We start from the raw sequence: 9,358 nt of genomic DNA, 5'->3' as shown, positions 1-9,358 counted from the left end.
TGTAGAGACATTTATGAGCTGGTGCTCCTGCTTTAATGGACCTGCTGAGACTCGGAAGCTGTGATGCACTAGACAACTAGAAGAATGATGCCTGGAAGTCTAGAGTCTCCACTTACTCCTCTATAGGACTTAGTGACTCATTCGAAGAGCATATACTACATTAAGAACCTTTGCGAGAAAATAGCCTACCAATTGTGTACAACCTACCAAAATGAATTTTTTAACTTTTTATGAAAATGTGAAATGATTCTAAAATGCTATCTAGTTATACTCACCATGTAATGATAATATTGAAATCATTGTAGATCTATACCTTCTTTTCACTTATTCTTTGTAAACTAGATAAAAATGTGACTTCTTTTTATTAAAAATTATTGTAATTTTTATTACAATTTTACTACAATTGAAGGACTTCAATTTAGAAAATTCTAAATTCTGTACCTCTTTTCAAAACACATCTTAGCAGCCAATAATGCTCATTCTCAGGAAATGTATTCATATAGCACAGTGTAAACTTGTAATTCACTAATGTGTCACTTCCTCCCATTAGGAAGCAACCGTCATTTATGGAGAGCTTGAGAGCAGAGTGCACAGAGCCAGAGGGCTTAAGTGACTTCAAGATGTTGACTGTAATGTTTTTAGGGCCTTGACAACGATGAGGGATGTCAGGTTTTTTCGGTTTAGTGAGTTTCCCACTGAATACAGCAATTCAGCATAGCACAGGGAGACAGGAAGTAAGAGCTTTCTGGTAATGGATTCTGTTTATTTGTTGGTTGTCAGTAATTTGACTTCACTCCTGATCCACTCCAGAACAGCCGATGAACTCAGAATGCACCACCGCCATCAAGCTACTGTAAAATACCTGATGTTCAGACAGGCTTTCCTTAATGCATGTTTCTTTCTTTCTTCTTTTTGCTCTTGTTCTTGACCTCTGCAGTGATTATATTCCTTGTTATCTGTGAAGGGTTTGTTGAACAAAGCTCGTGTGTCAATATGAACACTCATACATACAAGTTATTTTCAGGAAATATGTGTTATTCTCATTTGGTGACAAAGATATAATAATGCCAGTTTCACCTTCTTTATAAAACTTGAAAGTTTATTGTAACTTGTGGATATGGACATTCAGAATATGTTTGTTATGTTAACTAGCAAATAAAAAAGATGAATGCAGTAATTTTTTAAAAAAGAAAAAAATTACTTGAATAATAAAATAACATTCTCTTGGACGATGGTTTGGAGAAGAAGATTTTCAGCTACTTTGAAGATTATAAACATCTATATGGCAAAAGTCATGGAGTGAATAAGAAACAACCCAGGTATTTATGTCATTTAAAATATAAAGCATTGAGGCTTCCCTGGTGGCGCAGTGGTTGAGAGTCCACCTGCTGATGCAGGGGACACAGGTTCCTGCCCCGGTCCGGGAAGATCCCACAGCGGCTGGGACCGTGAGCCATGGCCGCTGAGCCTGCGCGGCCGGAGCCTGTGCTCTGCAACGGGAGAGGCCACAACACTGAGGGACCCGTGTACCGCAAAAAATAATAATAATAAATAAAATAAAATATAAAGCATTAACTTGGTGAGTATTTGAATTTTAAGTTCAATAGGATTATCAGAAATACTTTAAAAATATATTTTGATTAGTATGCCATTTAAAATGTACTTATAAAAACATATTAATTGGAAAATTGCTTTTTGTATTATCAGTCTTCAGATTCATTGTCACTAATTGTGTGACTAATTGTCAGAATCACTAGCACTATTTAAATTATTGCCAAATTTCATAAAATCTGAGACACTTTAAATATGCACCATTATTTTATATACAACTAAGAGAGAAAGGAAAAGGGAAGAAAGGAAGAAAAGGAGGGAAGAAAAAAAGAAACAGCAGAGTAAAGGAAGGGGAGGGGGGAGGAGGAAAGGGAGAGAGAGAGAGAAGGAAGGGCGGGAGGGAGGAAGGAAGAAAGGAAGGAAGGAAGGAGAAGGAGAGAAAGAGAAAGAAAATTAGGATGCAAACTGGGACACAAGGGTTTTTTTTTTTACTTAAAATTTTGTTTCATTCCTATTGGAAAAGCTCTTTTAGATTCATCTAGATATAGATTTTTTGTTATCATATATTATTGTACATTCTTAAAAATGGAAGTACAAGCTCCATAAGTTGGTGAAGTATTCCCAAAACTTTTCCACAGTCTCTCTTATGATTCACTTTTGATGCTCTGTCATCAGCATCTTAGTTTTCCATGCACAGCCATCCTCAGTGACACTAAAAGTGGTGAGGGTACAGAACCTTTTTAAGAAGGGTTTCACGGTTGCCTCTGTGATTGTCTATCCAGCTGTTGTGGCACATCCTGCAAGTTTTCTTTTCTTGATCTCACCAGAATATGTTCCTGGAAGGTTTTCCGATAATAGTCAGAACTGATATTTCTTCCTCAAAGTCCTTCAAGTGGTTTTTGAATGAAACACAGCAGGCCCAAGTTCCCACCTGTGGCAGGACTTGAGAACAGTGTCATGACCACCATCTGGCTGAAAGTGATTGTAAGAAACTACTGGCTGGAAGATGCATTCTGATTTCAGAGATGTTAAGATATGAAAATTGTGCATGTTAGAATTGTTGGAATGCAATAATTTTATCATTCGCTTCTTTTTGTCACTCTTATTGAGTTGGTATAGTTAAATTAAAAGGTGTTAAATGTCTATCTTATGGGGCTCTGCTTTAAAGCTCATCTGTGTAGGACAGGTTAAAGGCTTTCCTATCTGTAGGTTTCTGTGGCTCATAGGTCAGTAAGAACAAAAGTTACCTCTTGAGATGGAGAGCTGGTGAGTTCATTGGGGGAGACAGCATGATACAGGTTTGAGGTAACCTCTGTGGTGACTGGGACAGAGAATCCAGAACACAAAGAACCTTTAACAGATGCTCTGAGGACGAAAATGGGGTTGTACAGTGGCTCTAGTCCATGTTAGTATGGCACTTTTCTCTGGCAACATTCAGCAGAAAGGATAGAAGCAGAGACGTGGGGTTAATCAGAGGTAGAGGTTTTATAAAGCAAGCTTCGAAGGAAAATCTCCTAAGACCCACACTGCTCTTACTTAGTTGAGTTTTGTACGACCACTGCAAAGGGTGACATTGCAAACAGAATTAAGGAAAGAGCAGAGAGGTAAAACCACTTCTTGGTTATATTTCTGCGTGAGGTGCATATGGATTAAAACAGGAAAAGAATATAAATATAGATTTTAAAAGTTCAGATTTGTCTTGCTTCACCTGCCAGTTTTCTTTGGCTGCAGTTCAGTCTTGTGCCAATTTATAGGTGTTCACATTTTGTGGAACTCTCTCTAAGTTCTGTAACCGTTTCAATGACTGAAACCACAAGTGTGTGTAGTGTTTACTTCCCAGGAAACCATATATGAAATGTGTGAGAGCTGCTTCCGGCTGCTTCTAGTGCATTTGGATTGATCTCATTTGATTCCTAAGCCCTGAGTGAAAATAATCATTCAGTATAGGCAAAGGCTTCTGCCATTTGGATTGTGATTTCTTTCAATCAAAAACACATAACCTTGGGCCGAACAATGAATGCCTTCCTTAAAAATTACCTCTAAATATAATTTATTATAGAATGATTTTAAATTAACTCAGACGGATTAATCACGACAAGAATGAGGAATAAATTTCTCCTCTTGCCTTTTCTCTGTATTTACAAATGCCAGTTGTTATCTATCCATATTATGGAAATCAGAGGTCTCCTGGGTGATACATAGCTTTCTTTTCCATCGAATATATAGCCCTATTTTGTAGGATGTGGGAGAGCTTTGGTACCCTATAGTAATGGAAAATCCAGGAAATGATAGTCACTGACTGAATGTAAGAATCTCAATGTTATTGTTTTTTTTTAATAGGTTAGACAGTACCTGTCTTAAAAAAAAATAGTAGAAGTTCTTTTTTATTTTTTAATCCAAAAAACATGTACGTTTACTTTAAATCAGTTTGGTACATGGTACAGATTGGCTTTGGAGTTTTTAATGAACTGAAATAGAAATTTCTAAATACAGCAGTGTCTGTGCAACAAATATCTGTAAGGTAAAATAAGGGATTTTAATAGAACTACAGTCTACCTGAACAAATCAGATGAAAAATCTGCAAAGGTTTCTATATACCTTCGGGATTAAAAAGAACCCCCAAATTATTAATGGCTCAAGATACTAAACAGCTAAAGGAAGAGGGGAAAAGGCTGTGAGTTCTGTTGTAAGAGCTCTTTTTGTAAAATCTAATTCCATATTATCATTCTGTTAGAGCAGTATTCAAAATTACAGAAGATGAGAGGCTTCATCAGCTATATTTTCACAAAAATAGCTATAGTGTTAACATTAATGTGTGGCAAGGTATTCCTGTCTAGGTAAATGACAATTATAACATTGTAGCTAATTTTTACCACTTTGGGAGAATGGAAATTGTGTATATTTTCAACTGAATCTTGTATCTTAAAGCACCCACTAAAAACTAATAGCCATGGCACTATAATAAAATTTGTTGTGCAGTACCAAAAATATTACTACTGAGGGAAACAAAAATGTGAGGTAAGCCTACCTTTCCCCAAAAACCTTTGAAGCCAGAGATTTTAAACAATTAAGGCACTTGAAAACATTAGGTATATATACCAGTGTGCAAGTAAAACAAACTTTAGCTGTACCAGCAAGTAAAGAAGAAACAGTAAATCTTCATTTTAAGAACCTTTTATTATCTAAATGTAAGGAATTTTGGCTTCAGAAATGGACCAAAGCAACTTGTCATTTCTTACTATAAAATACTGAAAACCAAGTGCTAAACACAGCCGCTATAGGCTAGAGAAACTAAAACAAAAAACCTTAATGACCTAGAAAAGCAAAAGCTCATTTTAAACTGATTTAAGCCTCTGAACTAATGCAGTGTGTCAAAGGCAGGGAAGAAGTATCCCTCTAAACCTGAAAAAACTAGTGCTTCATAAGGAAACTAAAAAAATAAAAGTATGCATGCTTATCATACTACAGGAATTGAAACTAAGAAGAAGGAAGGGTGGAAAAGGAGAAAGAAAAAGTACAATCTATTTATCCAGGGCAATCATCATTAAAAATCTACAGTAATCCGATCAACTAAAATTTTTTCTGAAATTACACTGCTCACATTTGCTATCTTAAAACGATTGTCTTATTTAAAGAGAATAAATGATTCTAAAACAACTTCTTTCTTTCTTGCCTTATAGAAGTTACTTTTCCAGAAAGCTTGGTGGAAATCCTTTTAAGGTACAACAGTGTTAGGATAAGTTTTTGAAGTACAAAGGAAAATATAATTAAATCAACTTTATACTTTTTAACAGCCATAAGCAAAATGTTGGGAGGTTCAGTAGATCAAGGCTTTTGACTTTGTGTAACATCCTTTAAGTTACTCAGGCTTGAAATAAAGTAGGTAAGTTTTCAATTAAATAGTAACATTATGGTATCTAAAAGCAGGTTTACTACTGCTCACATCAACAGTTACATCCTCAGTCCAACCTTTCCCTTCATTAATGTGAAAGAACAAATCACCAACATTTTAAGTTACAGTCTACCTTTCAGTCTGTCTTTTAAGTCACTGTTCTTTATTTTCTCAACAATATAAGGTGCTTTACAAGTATCAACAATAACCTGCTACACTTTAATGTTTTGTATACTTTCCCTTCATTTCTTTAAATCTGGAATGTAATTCCTTGTGTGGCATCTTTTTTCTAATGTAGAAAAAATAACTTATCAAGCACAAAATTCCACTCTAAGGATACTAAATTTATAAATTTATTCCACTTTTTGCAATTATAGCCCCAAATCCACCTGATTGCTGCTCATTTGGCACATTTTTCTCAATTCTCATCACTACATTCCAAGTTAGCATGAAAAAATGCAGCTTTCAGGCTTTAAAATGACTACATTTGAATTGCTAAAAGAGTCATAAGGTCGTCTGCGCAGGACAATGTTTTACATCACTTATAGAGTTACATTTGGCATGTCAAGAAGAGAGAACTTAATCACACAGCAGCAGCCATTTAAAATAAAAGAAGACAGCCACAAGCATTCATGCAGAATATTTTAAATATTCCCGTTGAGCAAATAGATTTAACTGGTTTCTCTTCAAGGGCGATCCTCCTATATGCATCCTCTGAAAAATTAAAGATCCTATAATAGCGTCTCCCATGTGGCACATCTTGGAAGAGAATATTTTGGTTTCAGTGAGTTACACACCGGTCCGTGTTAATTTAGCGGGTCTGTTTACAGAGTGCGGTAGTTTCAATCTTTCGATTTGCAGAATTTATAGGGAAAGAAAATTACAGCCTGCACACCCAAGACAAGGACAGTTCCTTCAACGAAACTGGCTGCCCCAAAGGTAGACTTGCGTACAGGTTGTGATGCCGGAGTTGAAGTGGTATCCGTTGTACCTGATGTAGTAGCCGTGGTGCAGGCTGTAGACGGGGAAGGCAGAGTTGTGGTTTTCGCTGCAGAATTGGTTGGCAGTGGTGTGGGAGGGAGCCCAGGACAGAATTCTGTGCTGTTCACCCCCTTGCCATCACGAACTGTGGGATTATCTGAACAGTATCTTTTACCTTTGCATTCTGACCCCAAACGGGTAGCGTTAGCATCAAAACAGGAAACACCGTGCTGTGGCTCTCACAGATTTCTGGGGCTGGAGTGGTGCCCGGCGGGAGCGGCGGCGGCGGCGGCGCCGAGGCTGTGCTGGCGATAGTCGGTAAAGCCGCGAGTGTAGTCGCGCTCGCGGCCAGGGTGGTGGTGTGAGCCGCGCTCATCCCACAGAGCGCTGCCAGACAGCCGGTGGCCGAAAGCCGCGGTCGCCGGAGCCCGGGCATCGAGGCCGATGCGCTGGCCTTCGAGCGAAGGCTGGGACACCCAAGGTTGCGTCCGTCCCTCAGAAGTTCTTTTACTAGAGGAAAACTAGAGGCCTTACCCCTAAAGTGGAATAGGATGTCTAATGCAAAATTATTCATTTAAAATTTGGGGAAGGTGCTAACCCAAACAGTTTTTTAAAAGCATAGAAAAGGATGCATTTTGCATATTGAGGAACAAAACCTAGCTTTATTTGGATGACTTCCCTGAATAACCCAAGATAATCAACTGGTAATCGTTGGAATTTATAGCTTCAACAGGTTAGCAAGAAAATATACAAAAAACAATGCTTTCCTGTAGACTAGCAATAACAAGATAAAAATAGATTGAGAAAAGTTTCACTGGTAAATATCAATAATATATGAACAGATAGAAATATAGTACTTTACCCATGATTTGAGAGGTAAATCTGAGAGCTTAGTAGCCAAAGTCATGGGTTCTGGAGCCAAGAGAGTGTAATAAAAATACCGGCTTTGTCACTCACTGGCTATGTGATACGAAGTCATTTAATGTGAAGAGCCATCTCTGTGCTTCGGTTCCCTATCTGTGAAATGGAAATAATAACAAGGCCAACACCATAGGGTCACGGTGAGAATTAAAGTAGTTAATATTTGCAAAGCATTTAAACAATGTCTACAGTGTGGTCAGTACTCTGTAAATATTACTTCTATTGACAATATAAAACTTTACTGAAGAACATAAATAAGTAATTGGATAAAAAATAATCATAATACTGAATAGGAAGACTTAGCATTCAACACTGTCAGTCCTTCCCAAATAAATCTAGAGATTTCATCCAAATCTGAGCCCAGTCTCAACAAGAGTTTTTATAATGGAAGTGATGCCCTGTAGTCATACAACGGCACAAGTTCTAGAATCAGACAGCTTGGGTTCCTTCCTTAATGGTTCCAATGATTGTTCTCCTAATCTGTAAAGTCAATATAATGATAAAGTATATCTCATAAAATTAAATTTGATGATTCATATCAATAAAGCCTTTGACCCAGTGCCTGACCCATGGAAAGCAATTTGCAAGTAAAAGTTGACTGTTATTAATATTTGGGGGGAAAAGTGTTTTACTAAAGAAATAATTGTACAAGAGTAGAAAAGTGATTTTTTTTTTTAAATAAGGGAAGGAGGGAAAGGGGCAATGACTCAGGGAGATTATTCTAGACAGGGAACTGCGTTCTCTTTCTACAGCAGTTAGAACAGTGCGGCACAGGCTCAAAGATGAGCAGGTGAACAGAGCTGAAGATGAAGTATCTAAACAGATGACAGTAGTAATCTACAGGAGGAATTAAAGATCTGCTCTGTATCAGTACTCTTTTGAGCAGTTTACATGTAAATTAATCACAACACTGAAAGATACTATTGTTGTTACCCCCAAATTACAGAGGCACAGGGAGGTTAAGTGACCTGCCGGAGGACTAGTGAGTGTCATTGTGGGGTTGGATCTGAGAAGCTGGCCCTAGAGTCCACACTCTTCTCCACGCCCTAGGAGATTTTACTGTTTGGTAGAGCTGAAACGTTAGATCACGGGAGAATATTTAAAGAGTTTGATAAATAGTGCTAGGATAACTAACCAACTGGAAAAAGAAATATATATATCGCCTTACATCCCAAATTGATTAAAGATTTGAGCATGCTAAGTAAATCTAAATAAACTTGGAAGAAATCATCATGGGAAGGACTTTCCAAAGTGTAGCAAGGTGTAAAGCTGAACCCAGATGGGTCTGTTGATTCCTCGTTGAGAAATGGATGGGTCTTCATTGGCATCAGTTAGCAAGAGTCGATAAGCTTGGAGAAAGGGGCTTTTGAAGCAGATGTCTGTGCAACCATCCCTAAAAAATGAGAGCTGAGGCATGGGGATTAACAGGGCAGGACAAAACTGCCTGGCCTTGGTGGCCTCTGTATGGAGAGAAAACCCAGGAAGAATCTAATTCCATCCAGTTCAGTTCATCTCAGTAACATGAGCACCTTCTGTGTGCCCTGTGTAATGTTGCAAATACAGTGTGGAAAAAAATCAGCACTTTCTCTGTCCTCATGGGGCCAGTTTACAGTCAACTGAGAGAGATGAAAAAATTGTGTAAGAAATTATAATACAGTGTGTTAAGTGCTGTGATAGAAGTTCAGGCTGTTTTGAATAAGAAGGGCACTTAATCCAGATTTGGCACTTATAGAAGGCTTCCCAGAGAAAACAATATCTAGGCTAAGATCTCAAAGTTAAGTAAGATGTAGCCAAGCATGCCTGCCCCTTTTCCTATGCCTATTTGTGAACACAACCATATTTTATCCAGGTGGCAAAGGCAGAAACCTGGACTTCTAAGGAAATAGGCAAATAACCAGATATATAGGCTCCAAATCAGGAGCAAGATTGGATGGATGTGTAGAACGCAGGCCTCATCAAGCCAGCTGCTAGTGATGGAAAACACGTGAGAAGAGATTGTCAAGGGACAGAGTG

At 37.9% G+C, this 9,358-nt stretch overlaps 1 pseudogene; it reads right to left on the bottom strand.

Annotated features, from left to right (window-relative positions):
- Positions 1 to 6,267: 6,267 nt before the first annotated feature.
- LOC132517974 (sialomucin core protein 24-like) lies at positions 6,268 to 6,860 on the bottom strand (annotated as a pseudogene).
- Between the last annotated feature and the right edge of the window lie 2,498 nt (positions 6,861 to 9,358).

Source organism: Lagenorhynchus albirostris, chromosome 3 (assembly GCF_949774975.1).
Source record: "Lagenorhynchus albirostris chromosome 3, mLagAlb1.1, whole genome shotgun sequence".
Lineage (NCBI taxonomy): Eukaryota > Metazoa > Chordata > Mammalia > Artiodactyla > Delphinidae > Lagenorhynchus > Lagenorhynchus albirostris.
Note: the sequence above shows the minus strand (reverse complement) of the source record. Positions and strands in the feature narration are given on the sequence as shown.